This window comes from Chlorocebus sabaeus, chromosome 13 (assembly GCF_047675955.1).
Source record: "Chlorocebus sabaeus isolate Y175 chromosome 13, mChlSab1.0.hap1, whole genome shotgun sequence".
In the NCBI taxonomy this organism is placed as follows: Eukaryota; Metazoa; Chordata; class Mammalia; order Primates; family Cercopithecidae; genus Chlorocebus; species Chlorocebus sabaeus.
In genome coordinates, this window is record NC_132916.1 from 76,033,880 (window position 1) to 76,050,995 (window position 17,116).

At 40.4% G+C, this 17,116-nt stretch overlaps 2 long non-coding RNA genes across 2 annotated transcripts in view; both read right to left on the reverse strand.

Annotated features, from left to right (window-relative positions):
* Positions 1-17,116, reverse strand: part of LOC103240196 (uncharacterized) — a 297,396-nt gene that overhangs the window by 218,354 nt on the left and 61,926 nt on the right. The window lies entirely within an intron of this gene.
* LOC119625385 (uncharacterized) lies at positions 741-9,238 on the reverse strand. Its single transcript, XR_005241597.2, has 5 exons — positions 8,612-9,238; positions 4,800-4,877; positions 4,348-4,379; positions 3,522-3,622; positions 741-1,186 (listed from the first exon to the last, which is right to left on the reverse strand). It is a non-coding gene; the product is annotated as an uncharacterized lncRNA (long non-coding RNA).

Genomic DNA, 17,116 nt, shown 5'->3' on the forward strand with positions numbered 1-17,116 from the left:
AAAAAAAAAAAAAAAAAAGAAATGCTCAAAGGCTTACTAAACAGAACTCAGCCCCTGAGATGCGCTGTGGCAGGTGGAGCGAGCACTGACTCTAGAAGCTGATTGAGGTGGATTTGGATCCTGATACCTACTGTGGCCCAGAGCAAATCAGTGGAGACCTCTAAGCTTCAATGGTAGCAACGCCTGCTTGTGAGACTCACATGCTTTCAAATAAGATAAATGATGGGAAGATGCTTGGCACAGTGTGGGGGCACCTGTCCATTTCTCTTTCCTTTCTCAACTAACTCCAAGTCTCATGCTTTTGTATTACACAATAATGCCTTCTTGTTCCCCCTTTTTTATACTCCTATGACCAGTGAGACACACTCTAAGACAGCTGCATGAGACGAGAATAAAACCTATGGTGAGAACACAGCCATGTGAATAGTCAATATAAGGGGGAAAAATATTCTTCAAAATTGAGCTAACTGGCCTGATTAACACTGTCATGAATGTGAAAAACGGAGGATACATATCAATTTTTAACGTATTGAAGCTGTTATCTCCCAAACTAAATATGTTCACTTTCTTTAAAAAAAAAAAAAAAAAAAAAAAAAAAAGACGGAGAGTAGAGGGCTTTTAGTCCTGTACAGTAAGTCACCAAAATATTTCTTCTTTTTTGCACGGATTTAAATTCGCATTTAGTAAAAAGTAGGCTACTCATAACAAAAAAAATGTCAGCCTAATAAGCTTCTTCTGAAATGATTTTTATTTTATTTGTCTCTGCAGTAATATAAAATCTAATGACCAAGCGAAAAACAAATGCATCTGGTACAGCTGGTCCATTCAAAGTCTGCGCAAGCTGGAATGACGGCCTCCAGGCAAAACCGTCAGTACTTGGAGTATCCTCTCCGTACGTCAGGATTCAACCTCTGTGAAATAAAATTTGATGCCTTCCATAGGTAATTCTTCTGTCAAGGAGAACTCACTGCATGCCTTCTGTTAGGAATCCATCGTGTCTTTCTTTGAATACCACCAAGGCTGCATGACTTCATAATTTCATTACTATTCAGCACAACCCAAGTACAATTCATAAATGGCAGGCAGATCTTGGGAGAGGTTGCTTCTGCCCACCCTTAGCATTTGTTTCCATATGGAGGGTGCTCCCCTCATGGGACACTCCTGGCCTCTCTTCTCCTCTTCACTCCTTCAAGGGAGAAAAATATCAATCCCATTGTTTTCAAGGAGAAATTTTGAAAGCATAGTCCAGCCCCACTACTCCCATTTTCTCTTCAAGAACTGGCTGTCTCACTCCATAGGCTAGACTTTGGTAGCCCTAGACTACAAGGGCACAAGAGCTGGCATTTAACCATGTAATTGTAGTATTTTATCCAAAGGTTACCATGAGCTTTATAGCTATAGTATTAGCAGTATCTAATTTTTGAAGGGGAGAAAAGTACTCAATATTTAATATATCTTCTTACATATTTATTTCATTGAATAACACCTACTATTTCAACTCCAAAATATAAAGTCCTGGTAGGGAAAAGGTCACCGATCAGAACATTTTTAATTTTTAAAACACATTCACAATATAGCTACCCATGGTAAATATATTTATATTTCACTTATCATTATGTAGAGATAGATGGAAATTTTGTCTATGGGATTTGAATTTCTACAAAACAGGAAGTCAGATTTTTTGTTTCAATTCTAACTGCCCAGCTGATGTTAATTAAGTACAGAGTGAGAGCATTTAAATATCAACTATAAGAAATACAGTATATTGGTAATTATTTACAAATTGTTGAATAAATATTAAGGTTAAACTTCCAAAGAAATATTTACAAAGCAAAGAAAGTGAGTCACTTTAGAAACCTTTTCATCCCCCTCATTCCTAGTACCCAAAATATCCCAGGCGCATGGGTGTTATGAAATACATTACGGTAAGCCCAGCACATTAGGCAATGTAAAAAACTAGGCCAGAAACGTTCCCGTATGTTTAGGCACTAATTACTTTTCATGGGTGGCTGGTGGACATTTCCCTTCCTAGCCCTGGAAAATCGCCCTAAATCCAGATCTTCTGATCCGCTTCTGCCAAGCTGCCTGCACTGTGCTCTGTCCACACTGCTCTTCCCGAATCATTGAACTTTTCCCTACAAGGTCACTCTCCCTAACCTTTAACCATCTTTTAGGCATTGTAAGAAAACTTTCCCACATCTCCGTGAATTTCACTTTAGAGTCTCATCTAATTTCCTCCATTTATGCAGAAAATGTGGAACTTCACTATAGTTTAAAAAAGAAAGTGGGGCGGGCGCGGTGGCTCAAGCCTGTAATCCCAGCACTTTGGGAGGCCCAGATGGGCGGATCACGAGGTCAGGAGATCGAGACCATCCTGGTTAACACGGTGAAACCCCGTCTCTACTAAAAAAAATACAAAAAACTAGCCGGGCGAGGTGGCGGGCACCTGTAGTCCCAGCTACTTGGGAGGCTGAGGCAGGAGAATGGCGTAAACCCGGAGGTGGAGACTTGGGAGGCTGAGGCAGGAGAATGGCGTAAACCCCGAGGCGGAACTTGCAGTGAGCTGAGATCGCGCCACTGCACTCCAGCCTGGGTGACAGAGTGAGACTCCGTCTCAAAAAAAAAGAAAGAAAGAAAGGGAAAAACAATGTCTCCCTCATTCTTTTGGAGTATGTAGTTATGAGGTGTTGCATGGATGTAAAGAGAAATTGATTAAGGAAAATGCCGTTAATTCAGACCTTACTTTGACAGAAATGTTAAAGGGTTTTATCCTAAGTTTACCTTTATGCCATCTATTTACACACAAGCTTTCCACATATTGATAGGCAGAACACAGTGGCTCAAGCCTGTAATCCCAACATTTAGAGAGGCTGAAGCAGGAGAATCATTTGAAGCCAGGAGTTCAAAACTGGCCTGAGCAACATAGCAAGACCCTGTCTCCAGAAAAAAAAAAAAAAAAAGAAAGAAAAAAAGCCAGGAGTAGTAGTGTATGCCTGTAGTCTCAGCTGCTCACGAAGCTGAAATGGAGGGGAGGTTGAGGCTGCAGTGGGCCATGATAGCACCACTGTTCTTCAGTCTGGGCAACAGAGTGAGATCCTATCTCAAAATAAATAAACAAAATAAAATATATTGAAAAGTTGGATAAGACTATTTGCCTCAAAGCAGTTGAGAAAAGCAAGTGCTTTAAGCTTCATTAAGAGACTACGTAATTTTGTCTACTTGGTACATGTTTTAAGTTATTATATTCCATGTGTTATATTATGCCTCTAATCTGGTCTTCCTATATATTTATATAGATAGGTTAGATCTTCTATTTTGTTTAAAATAAAAACATGATTGTTACAAAAGTTTTGCTATAAAATGGGGCATGGAGACAGATAAAGTTGAGACCCTCTACCCTATAGGGCTGGATCCATGATCCTTGCCCCTGCCTGCATCTCCCCCAACTCTCGCGGTTCACTCCAGCCCCGCTCCTGACCTTCTTGCTCCTCCTATGCACACAAACACACATACACACTTGCCTGGAATATCACTCCCCAGTTATCCATCTGGTCTACTTCCTTTGTCTGTGTTTCTGCTTGTATTGGACCATTTTCATAATGCTGTGATGAAATACCTGAGACTGGGTAATTTATAAGGAAAAAAGAGGTTTAATGGACTCACAGTTTCACATGGCTGAGGAGGCCTCACAATCATGGCAGAAGGCAAAGGAGTAGAAAAGGCACATTTTACATGGTGGCAGGCAAGAGAGAGTGTGCAGGGGAACTGCCCTTTGTAAAATCATCAGATCTCACGAGACTTATTCACTACCATGAGAACAGCACATGATAGGGAAAAACATGGCCCTGTGATTCAATTATATCCCGTGACACATAGGGATTATGGGAACTATAATTCAGGATGAGATTTGGGTGGGGACACAGCCAAACCATATCACTGCTCAAAGGTCACCTTATCAGAAAAGCTCTAGATGATCATTTTTATAAAAGAGTTCTCCCCCACTGACCCACATTACACTGACTACTGTCACACTTAGAGCTCTTATTCTATCTATTACGAATTGAATATGTTAATATGTGTTCCCCTCAAATTCATATGCTGAAGCCCTAACCCCCGTTGTGCTCATATTTGAAGTAAGGGCCTCTAAGGACATAATTAAGGAAACTGAGGTCATAAGGGTGGAACCTGATATTATAGAATTAATGTCCTTATAAGCAGAGACACTAGAGAGTTCTCTCCCTCTTTCTCTGTCTCTCTGGAAGCACACAAAAAAAGAGTTTCTCAGAAAACACAGAGAAAAGGCAGCCACCTACAAGCCAAAAGAAGAAACCTTAGAATGAAACCCACCTTGTCAGCACTTTGATCTTGGAATTCTTAGCCTGCAGAATGGGGATAAATAAATTTCTGTTGTTTAAGCCACTCAGTTTATGATATTTTGTCATGGTAGTTCAAGAAGATTAATATGCTACCCTATCTTCATAATTGCAATAAAGAAAAACGTACTTGAAAATATATTCATAAAATATGCCTTAATTGCACCTGTCATGACCTAATGCAGGCTGCCTGCAGCTTACCACGGCTTGACTTCAGATTTTTCAACTTTACAATGGGGTGAAAGCCATACATATACACTAGAAATTGTGCATCAGGTACTCATGCAGTCATTCTGTTTTTCACTTTCAGTAGAGTATTTAATAAATCACATGAGCTATTCAATATTTTATAATAAAATGGGTTTTGCGTTAGATGATTTTGCCCAACTGTAGGTCAAAGTAAGTGTTAAATGCATTTTTACTCACATTTCAAGTTACTGGGACATTGCCCCATCGTAAGTTGAGGGGAATCTGTTACATTTCTGCTCATGGTGTATTTCCCATCTAGAAAGGAGGGAAAGTGAGAGCAAGTACGTTGTCTTATGCATCACTGAATCCACAGCACACAGAGCAGTGCCTGACACAATGTAAATACTAAACTGACATTTGCTAAACAAATAAATGTTAGGTAAATAAATTTTAAAGTAATATTAAGCCTGATGTTTTCTGTTATACGGGTATCTCATCTGAAATGGCAAGATTTCTCTGAAGCAAGATGAGAGAAAATGTATCTTATGTGTTTCCTAGTTTGTAGTCATGAGACACAGCAAAAGTACGAAACCTACGAGCATACCATCACCACCTGTGATATTGAAGTAAGGAATAAACAAAGAGAAAAGAGCAAAAGGGAAGCATGAAAACTTCATAAGCAAACAGGGAAGCTATTCTAATCTAAAATTATTTTGATAATGTATATAATACATTAAATGGCATGAGAAATGAGAACACAAAAACGTACCATTGCTTGTTATTTTGGAGGGGAGGACAGTTGCATCTGCTTTTGTAACTGTCAAATGTGTTCTTCTTGTGCCGCAAGGATCCATCATAGCCAGCTAGAGACTGGGGGCTGGCAGTTCTATTGATAGACTTGAGCACATACTGCAGTCTGTCAAGTCTCACATTTACATCTTAGGATCTAATCTGTTTTTCTTTCCTTCATGAAATCAATTCTGTAGCAATTAAATAACCAGCCCACAAGGTATTTTAATATCCCAAGCATTTATCTGTATATAGCCCAGAAAGGAAAAGGTAATTAGAAGTGACTTACTATCACCAGTGCTGGGGGACACATTAGAAAAATCAGTGCTTCATCATTAAAGAGGTACCTCTAAATCTACCTCATTTGTGATTCAATCCTCCTCTGTGACATGCTGCTGAGTCCTTTGATTCCTAGAGGACAGAGACTTTTAAATGGTTGTCATTATATGGGATTTTGTTTCATTTTCTGTCAATTTCAGGCATCACTGAAATAGACTCTTTTTAGCTGTGGGATGGTATCATCACATGCACACAGCATTGGTTCAAGTAGGTTTTGAAAGATGTGAAAAGGCTCAAAGAAAATGACTTTCGATGTCCTCATCCATTTGAGTGTTTTAACCTGAGTCCTGTAGGTTAGAATTTCTTGAGGAGTGATTTATGGGGGAAAAAAAAGCAAGGAATTTCCATAAGATCCAAGCAAATTTTATTGGTCTTCTCTTTGAAAACTGAGTTTACAATTTCAGATCAATAGCCTGAACATATGAGGAAGTTATGGCAGAGTCTAATGAGCATAGAATTTACCCTTGAAAGACAACTGTAATTCCTGGTACTGCCTCTTCTAGTTACTAGTAAAACTCCTGCACCTAGAGTTCCTCATTTACATAATGGTAATAAAATACCCTTGGTAGTTATTAGATGCACATCGCTTTCTGTATCAGCAACTGAAATTGAGGTGCATATCATCATGCATGATTGCTTTCAATACTCCACATCAGTGTTTGGGACCAAGCTGTTGCTTAGGGCTGCCCTGGTACTTCAGAAGTATAAAGCTAAGGAATCACTAAGGTGAGAACTTGGTAATGTCTTTGTCACCACCTCCCCAGTTCTTCCTAGCTATATTCACAGTCTCTTTGTTTCAAGCCATCTCTCTGCTGAACCTGGGTATGGAAGCCTCCAGATTCAGGAATTTAATGTGGGATGTAGCAACAAGGTAAATTTCCTTGATCTATTACCTAGTTTTTTTACCTATTTGCTATAATAATGCACCTATTAGAGGCACTTCAAGTCGTAAGTCACATGGAATAATTAGGGAACTCATCTGTGGCTGAAGGGAAGATTCAAAGCACATTTATAAGAGGCATAAAATAAAGTTTATAAGTGACTCAAAGTATTTTATCACAGTTAAGTAGAATTATTTTTTGCTTTCATGGTGGTACATTTTTAAAGGTACATGTATAAGCTATGGCATGTAAGATTCATGAAACAGTACCTGCGGCAAGGTCAGAAGAGACCATGTGGGTAAAATGGTTTATAAATGACAAAAGTCAGTACAAATGAAAAATATGATAATAATACTCTGCCAGGAATCAGTTGAAGGAAAAGCACTCCATAAATGTATTTTGTGGTTTGTAAATTATGACTTAATAAGAATAACAAGCCAGGCATGGTAGCACGTGCTAGTCTCAACTACACAGGAGGCTGAGGCAGGAGGATCAATTGAGGCCAAGAGTTTGAGCCCAGCCCGGGCAACACGACAAAACTCTACCTCTAAAAAAATTAAATAAATAAAAAATAATAGAGATAATCCAGCTTATTCAGAACACCCTAAAACAGAATTTTACTTTGCATCCCCTAAGGAAATACACAGAAAATTTAGAGAAATTCTCAGTATAGAATTTAAAGTTCATCTATTTATGATAGTATATAAACAAGAGTAATAGAGCATGAGATATACAACATATGTATATTAGAAACATTCATTAAAGTAACCATCAAAAGTGGTAGAAGGCTATACTGAATATGAGTTTTATAAACATGGTTCCCTGGTGCCATATTTGGTATAGGGGCATCACAAGACATTTCAAACTCACTAGAATCAACTTAGAGAAGAATAAATCCATATAGCCCAGCAACAAACTGCCAAGGCATTCTGGACATCAAGATCCACCACGAGCATCCACTCCAGAATTTATGTGTTATTCACTCAACATACACCTACTGAGACTCTATTCAATGAAAGCAGAGGGTGAGAACCTCTGTTTTCATTCATTGTTATAGCTCAAGGTATTCATTGTTATAGCTCAAGGACATTACTTTGCCTTTTACAATACTAACATCGAGAGTTCCACACTCTAGGAAAAAACAAGTGCATTCCAATGAAGTGTGTAATAGCATGTTCGCCCAAAGATAGTGAGGACAGATTCCTCAATGATCTCTCTCAGTGCCAACAGGAAAATATCCCAATATGGTGCATTCTATTAAATATCTCCTTAGGTGTTTCAAGTGGCTAAAAATAAATCAGTCCAAAGTGACAAGTCATGGTCATTAGTGTCTGTGAACCTTTACAACTACCATTACTTCTGCCTTTTGTGTAACTTCTTAACTCTTGTTCTCATAAGTTTCTACTAAATGACTCATTGCCACTGGGAAGCATTCCCTGAACTTCCTAGCACCGACAACTTATTCATCGATACTAAGACAGTGTCCAGTTCCCTTCCCTTGTGGGTTGGGTTGGCTGGAGAAAGTGCTGGGAGCTGAAGATGCCAGAGGGGTCACCACCCCATGGCTTCCACTATCACCACTTTAGAGGAAGAGTAAAGTGTTCCAAATAGAGCAGGACCTTGTGTCACTATGTCTCACCTCAAAGTTCAGTTTCCTTCTGATTGGTGCACTCCCTGCCAAAAACCCTTCATTGCCTACTATCCACCATAGATGATAGCCAAACTCTAGAGCAGGAATTAGTAAACTAAGGCCTACTGGCCAAATCTAGCCCATGACCTGTTTGTGTAAGGTGTGCAGCTAAGAATACTCCTCACATTTTTAAAGGGTGGAGAAAATAAGATGAATAAGATGGGACAGAAATTGTACATGGCCCACAGAGTCACACTTAAAAGCAAACATTTGCTGGCCGGGCATGTTGGCTCACGCCTATAATCCCAACACTTTGGGAGGCCGAGGCGTGCAGATCACGAGGTCAAGAGATTGAGACCATCTTGGCCAACATGGTGAAACTCCATCTCTACTAAAAATACAAAAATTACCTGGGTGAGGTGGCAGACGCCTGTAGTCCCAGATACTCGGGAGGCTGAGGCAGTAGAATGGCGTGAACCCGGGAGGCGGAGGTTGCAGTGAGCTGAGATCACACCACCGCACTCCAGTCTGGTGACAGCATGAGACTCTGTCTCAAAAAGAAAAAAAAAAAAAGGAAACATTTTCTGACCCCCTATTTAGAGAGTGGTGTCAGAGACTTCTGGATTCATTTCTCCAGTGCCTTTCTGGCCTCATCTGCAGAACCCAATATTCAGCCATAGACAACTCCCTGAAATTACCCCAAAATATGTCTTGATTTTAATATACCCACAGCTTTAAACATGCTATTTATTTTCCCTACCATAATATGATGAAATTCTTATTTTAGAAGATTAACTCTGTAGCTGTTTCAAAGGTGAGTCTTTGGTAGGTGGTAAAGATAAGGGGTACAGGATTCTGGAAGAAGACCACAGCAATGGACCAGGAGAAAGATGACAAAAGTCTGCAAAAGTACAGAGGAGGGTGTAAAATTAGTAGATATAAAACATATAGTAAGGAAATGGATATAGAAAAAAATAGTAAAGATATGGAATATATTTGTTAGTTGTGGAGACCAAGAAGGAGTCTAGGAAGCCAACAGAGCTCAAAATGTAGTAAGAGGAGGTTGCTATTTCCATTCACCAAAAAAAAAAAAAAAAAAAAAAAGACAGTCTGGGAAGAAGATAATGGGTTCAACCTCCTCGCTGTTGCATTTTCAGTTTCAGTTTCTGTGTGAAATGTCCACGTGTAAGAATCTTTTTTTTTTTTTTTTTTTGAGATGGAGTCTCCCTCTGTCACCTGGCTGGAGTGCAGTGGTGCAATCTCTATCTCGGCTCACTGCAACCTCCACCTTCTGGGTTCAAACATTTCTCCTGCCTCAGCCTCCCAAGTAGCTGGGACTACAGGCACGTGCCACCACACCCAGCTAATTTTTGTATTTTTAACAGAGACGGGGTTTCACCATGTTGGCCAGGATGGTCTCAATCTCTCGACCTTGTGATCTGCCCGCCTCGGCCTCCCAAAGTGCTGGAATTACAAGCGTGAGCCACTGTGCCCAGCCAAGAATCTTGTAGCCAGCTAGAAAGAATATGCTGAAATTCAGGTGAGAGGTCTAAGTTGTTGCCACAGTTCTGGATGCTGGAGTTGGCACTGTGAGAGCAGCTTAAATCTTTGTCAAAGCTGGAACCCAAGGAACGCTACCATGCACGGGGCAGGAGAAGTAAAACTTGGCAGCAAAGAGGATAGAAGAACTGGTTAAAATAAGAAATAACCAGAACGCAATGGTGTCGTGGAAACCATGAGAAAACGGTGCTTCAGGATGCCACGTGATTATTCTGCAGAATAATTAAGACCAATAAAGACTGAAGAGTGGCCATGGGATTGGCAACTAGATGATGTCGCTCTCCTCTCAGGTTCTGGAAAATATGGAATTGCAAAGAACACACATAGGCTTGCCGGGAAACTATACTACTATTGTATAAAAGGCTTTAGATTCAGACAAATCAGGCTTTAAATCCTAGTTCAGACACCTCTTTTCTATGAGACCTAATTAACCTTTCTAGATGGCCGTTTCTCCATGTATAAAATAGAAACTACACTAATTACAAATGACTATTATGACAAATGACTATAAAATGATAGATGTTAAATTGCTTGATACATAGCCAATATTTAATAATCAATATGAATTATTATTGTTACCAAAACTGTGGCTTTACAAGACGATAGATAAGATTATGGCTATGGGGGCACAAGCTCAAAAGAATAACATTGTTTTTCACTTTGAAAAATGAGCCTGTTTACAGACTATAAACAGGGTTTGTATAAATAGAGGTTACAGTTGATCACTCACAGTTCTGGAGGATATAGAAAAGGATGAAATTAAGAGCAGAGGTGACAAATTAGAATCGACCTTTAAAGGATTAAGTTTCTAAATGTGTATGAGAGAGAGAAAGAGAGATGAGTTGGAAGTAGAGTTGAAAACAAAAGACAATGGAAGATGAGGGAGTTCCCTACTGGTTAGTAAAATTATAAAGAAAGCCAGCTTAAAGCTTCTCGGGGGACCAATCTCTACGAGGTATTAGCATGTCACTAGAGAAAATCAGTTTTACTAGAACTTCTCACAGAGAAACTGCAGTATTCTACATAGTAGGGAGGCAAATTCAATTGCTTCTTGAGGTGGAGAAAAGTGAAACACTCTTCCCTCTGCCAACAAGGCCCATAGTTCCTCGAGTGCCTTTCTGGCCTCATCTGCAGAACCCAATATCCAGCCACGGACAACTACTTGAGGTTACCCAAAAACGTGTTTTGATTTTAATATACCCACAGCTTTAAACAGGCTATTTCTTTTGCCTACTATAACATGATCAAATATTTTTTTTTATTTTTTTTGAGACGGAGTCTCACTCTGTTGCCCAGGCTGGAGTGCAGTGGCCGGATCTCAGCTCACTGCAAGCTCTGCCTCCCGGGTTTACGTCCTTCTCCTGCCTCAGCCTCCTGAGTAGCTGGGACAACAGGCACCCACCACCTCGCCCAGCTAGTTTTTGTGTGTGTGTATGTTTTAGTAGAGATGGGGTTTCACCGTGTTAGCCAGGATGGTCTCAATCTCCTGACCTCGTGATCTGCCCGTCTCGGCCTACCAAAGTGCTGGGATTACAGGCTTGAGCCACCATGCCCGGCCAACATGATCAAATTCTTATTTTAGAAGATTAACTCTGGTAACTGTTTCAAAGATGAGTTTTTGATGAGTGGTAGGGATAAGAGGCATTAGTACAGTAATAACAAAAAAAAAGAATCAGCTCTGCTGATCTGCAGAACTGCTGCTTTGCAGAATGCAGTGTGCACATCTGGGACCATAGCTGAATTGCTTAAAGTAATGTTAGAAAGGTTGATCAGTCCCTCCTTCCCCTGTAATAATTATCCAAGCCAGCAGTCCCCAATCTTTTTGGCACCAGGGATCCAATTTGTGGAAGACAATTTTCCCACGGACTGGGTAGGGGGATGGTTTTGGGATAAAACTCTTCCACCTGAGATCATCAGGCATTAGATTCTCATAAGGATTGTGCAACCTAGATCCCTCCATGTGTATTTCACAATAGGGTTTGTGCTGCTATGAGAATCTAATGACGCAGCTGATATGACAGGAGGCAGAGCTCAGGCGGTAATGTTTGCTCAACCTCCACTCACCTCCTGCTGTGTGGCCTGGTTCCTAACAGGCCACAGACAAGTACCTGGCCCAGGGCTTGGGGACTGTCAATCTAAACAACACTGGTTTGAAAGGTTCCAAGCTACCAGCCCGCCTGGGGTGCTCAAATCTTGACCTCCATTGGAAATGGAAATGAAGATCCTGGTGATGGGGAGTGGGTCAGGGTATTTGAAGAGAGTGAAAGGGATGATGACAGATTCCATGGGAAACCTGAAACCAACAGGTATCGAAGATAGAAACTGTGTAAGGGGCTTATAAATGAGAAACGAGAAAAAAAATCAAGTGACTAGAACACTCTGTGAGATCATCTATACTTCTCTTGCTTTTCCCTTAATTTCTTCCCTTTTGCCAATTCCTTCCGCTGACTCACTTTGAAACTCTTTCATTTTCAATTCCCTCTTTATTTCCCTCTCCCCTGCCCCACCTCACCCTTGGTCTTTATTCTCCTGATAGTATACTCTTTGGGTAACACTGCTTTGCCACTCCACAGGTAAATCAGACTTATTTGATTTCTAGGGTATTATGCTTCCCAAAGTGGTGGGGAAGAAAAGAGAGGATACATAAATTCCAGTTTATATAAAATAACATGGAATCTGAGGTACTCAACTATGTTTCCCTTTTTACACACACATATTTTTTCATATTTTGCTTTACAAAATTATAATCTGTGCCTTTAATAGACTTTCCCTTATCATAGCCTCTTCAGTCCATGCAGTATAAGAATCAAACTGTTTTAAATATGCATATTCAAGTAAGAGAATTAACTTCAAAATAAGATATTTCCCAGGAATAATTACTGCTGTAGTTAATGACCTGTAGCATGGTTTGGTCCATTAACTCCTCCCAGCTGGTTAATACTCCCTTAGGAAATGCCCAGTGTCTCAATCATTATTGACTAATTAATTGGGCTTTCCTGGACACAGAGGTGTTTTTGTAACATCACATCTCAAGCAGGTGTATTTAGTTGTCTGCTGACCAAATGCTGTTGTCCACTTTCAGATTCTTCTAGACTGATATTCAATGATGGTCTAGTTTACATTCACGAAAGTATCAAAATAAAAATGAAATCAGAAAATATACTAATGTGAAACTTCTCATACAAAATGGGTTTTTTTCCCTAAGAGAACTATGTGCTAGCTCTACAATACTAAGCAAGTTACTTAACCTCTCTTAAGCTTCATCTCCTCATCTCTAAAATGGGGATAATAACAGCAGCTATCATAGGAGTCTTGCAAGAACTAAGAGATGATGCAGAGTAAACATATAGGGCAATGCAAGATATCAGTATTCAGGAAGTCATCATTTTTATTTACCATTTTCTTTGAAACAAAAGTAGAGGGCAGATAGCATGGGCATAGAATATTTTGTGTCAATTACAAGCTCACCTCAATCCCAATATTTTTGGACTTTTTCCTAAAACAAATCCTAAAGAGAATTACACAGTACTCATGGATTCTCTAAATTGAGTGGGAATACAAGAAAGGAAGAAAAGAAAATCAGGATAGATTTTTCTTCTCAATCATTCTTTGAATGTGAAAATGCTTAGCCACCAAACTCTTGATCTTTTTTTCATCAATAGTTGTTTTTTTTTTCTTCATCAATACTTCCACCAAACTCTTGATCTTTTTTTCATCAATAGCCATCCATCAAGTATAGATAGCAGCAGGAGGCAGACAAATGCCTAGGCAGATAGGGGCGGGTCCCTAGTGAAACTCCACCTCCAAACTGAAGACAGTTTAAAGCCTGAAAGCCAAGCTACAAGTCAAATCCATGGGCCAGATTTAAAAACTGTCTTTCTGTATGGCACACTTTACTCTGATTGATTCCAACCCTTCAGCTATTTTACATATACCTACCCTTCCTAATTGGTTTTCTACACTGCAATGCCCATCTCTGAATGGTGCCTTTGCTTTAGCCTTTCTTTGCATACTCACAAGCCAATCAGCACACACTCTCCATTCTGAATCTATAAAAAGCTCTGGACCCAGCCATACAGAGAGAAAAACCACCCTCCATCACCTCTGTGCTGAGAGCTATTATGTTGCTCAGTAAAATTCTTCTCCACTCATTCTCATCCTTCTAATTGTCTGCATCACCTCAGTCTTCTTGGATGTGGGACCAGAGCTCAGAAACCACCAAACATGGCTACAATCTGTAACATAGGTGGGCCAAGTGGGTGGGGTGCCTCCAGTGGCAGGCCCAGGGCCAAGTGAGGCCCAGGCAGGCATGCATCACTGGCCATGAAGGTCCCCAGTTGGTACAGTAGCCAAGAAATATTCTGTATCATTTCAACCACTGAAAATCATGAGCGACCCGAATGACAGAGCAAGAGGTCAAGGTTCTGACATGCTTTCAAACACCAATTTGTGCACTTTAACCAAAGCATGAAAATTGCCTGGTGAGTTTGGGCTGCAGGGCTAAGAGGATGCATAGCAGCTGCTGACTGAGAGCCTCCATGCCAGCTGAGACCAGGTTTTCACCCGTGGGTGCCACAAAAGCAGCCATAGTCCCATAGGGACTGCAGCCTTGGGAATGGCAGTGCCCTTGGGAATGACAGTGCCCTTTAGAGGAGGGGAGTTGTCATCTCTGCAGAAGCTCTCCCTTTCCTGCCTGTCTTCTCACACGCTTTGTCTCCTGAAATCTGGTAGAACAAATGATAGCCTAGAAACGGAAAAGATTCAAACATCCTTCATCTAATGTGATCTGTCGTGTGAACCATTATGAGTCAATGGCTTGAGCTTTTTTTTTTTTTTAATTTTCAAAATCTCATTACATCCTCTAATAGGGTTCTTTTGTGGATAAAAATGATTCAGTGCTTTTAAGTACAAGATCTTTGCTGCTTATAAATGCTCACTGGAGTCACATAAGTGTACTAAGTTATAGATTTGCAAATGTAAAAGTAACAGGCTTCTGATTGAACCATGGGGCGTATACATTTTTTTAAACCACAAGAAGAAAAATATATAGCTTCCACTTGTTATGAATCACAATAATTTACCTGTATTAGTCCATTTTCCCACTGCTAATAAAGACATACCTGAGACTGGGTAATTTACAAAGAAAAGAGGTTCAATTGATTCACAGTTCTGCAGGACTGGGGAGGCCTCAGGAAACTTACGGTCATGGCAGAAGGAGAAGCAAATATGTCCTTCTTCACATGGAAGGAGAAGTGCCCAACAAAGGGGAAAAAGCCTCTTATAAAACCATCATATCGGCCAGGCGCTGTGTCTCAGCCTGTAATCCAGCACTTTGGGAGGCCAAGGTGGGTGGATCACAAGGTCAGGAAATCGAGATGACCCTGGCTAACACAGTGAAACCCCATTCCTACTAAAACACACACACACACACACACACACACACACACAAATTAGCCAGTCATGGTGGCGGGCGCCTGTAGTCCCAGCTACCCGGGAGGCTGAGGCAGGAGAATGGCGTGAACCCGGGAGGTGGAACTTGCAGTGAGCCGAGATAGCGCCACTGCACTCCAGCCTGGGTGGCAGGCGAGACTCCATCTCAAAACAAAAAAACAAAAAAACAAAAAAAAAAAAACAAAATAAATAAAAATCAGATCTCCTGAGAACTCACTCACTATCACGAGAACAGCATGGGGGAAACTGCCCCCATGATTCAACTACCTCCCATAGGGTCCCTCCCATGACACGTGAGAATTATGGAAACAACAATTCAAGATGAGATTTGAGTGGAGAAACGGCAAAAACATATCATTACCCTTAGTTTGTAATTTCAATATTTTAAGCCAATGCATTAAAGGAAAACATAAGATGAAATCTTTATGCATTAATAATTAAGAATAGTGGCAATTTTATTTTCACTGAGATATTTGAATATAGTCTTTCATTTAAAATTTACTCCATATCAGCCGGGCACGTTGGCTCATGCCTGTAATCCCAGCACTTTGGGAGGCCAAGACAGGCAGATCACGAGGTCAGGAGATCGAGACCATCCTGGCTAACACAGTGAAACCCCGTCTCTACTAAAAATACAAAATATTAGCCGGGAGTGGTGGTGCGCGACTGTAGTCCCAGCTACTCGGGAGGCTGAGGCAGGAGAATAGCTTGGACCCAGGAGGTGGAGTTTGCAGTGAGCGGAGGTTGCGCCACTGCACTCCAACCTGGGCTACAGAGCAAGACTCCGTTTCAAAAAAAATTTTTTTTACTCCATATCTATATATCAAGTAGGGTCTCAGAAGAATTAATCTAATGGCAAGAGCCTTGATTCCCAATTCAATTTCTATATGGAACTCCTGATGACTTGAAAGAAAGTGAGATCCAAAATAAGGAATGGTCCTTCTAATGGTAAAGAGTTATGCAGCATAAAATTTCAGAAAGGGAAATGCATATAATTTACTATTATAAATATTTGGAAAATCAGCATCTACCTTACTTGCTTTAGAAAGAAAGAAGACCTTGGGAAGTTGTGCTTTTATGAAGCTTTCTGCATTGCTTATCAAAATGATTTCATAGTTAGCCTTGCCATGCTAAACATGGCCTTCACTGAGAAATATCAGCCCAGGAACAAACTCATTTCCGATAAAGCTGATGCAGCTGTTTGATGCACAGAATAACTCACAAGGATTCCAGAAGCAGGAGTACTGTTTATTCAGTATGCTGACAGAAAGGAACTTTTCATTTAGAAGCTTGGAGCACATAATGAGATTTACCAAAAAGCAATGGTGGCCACAGAAACTGTCAAGATAAACACAAGGGGATATGGATTTCATTTTGTATTTAGCCGGGCCAACAACCCACGTAGGAGGCCCATAAAACCAGACTGCTGGTACATAGAAGCATAAGCGTTTCCGTGATGAATCCATTGAACTCAGCCTTCCCCATCTAATAATGGACCAACAGTTTCTTCATGTGAGCAAGCCGTTTGCTTCTCTATCATTAAGAAAACTATAGTCACTATTCCAACAGTGACTTTACTCAACTGGCAAAGGTCTTCTTCCTCCTTTTTGCTTCTTTTCTTAAACAAACATGTGCAGTTGAATAGTATTAGAGGCATATGTGGTCTGATGCACATAACGGAGTCCTAGAAATATGTCATGATTGTTCCTGATTTTGATCAAACTGACCATCTTGCTTGAATGACCACGCTGTCTCTTCAGGGTCTGAAATTTGGTATCTTTAACCAAATTTCAAACAAATTATAGGGCTCTAGTTTCCTAGATAGTGGCATGTTTTGTGGAAAATTTATATTCAAGGCTTAGATGAAGAAACAGGCATGTCTCTGGAAGAGTGAATCTTTTCCC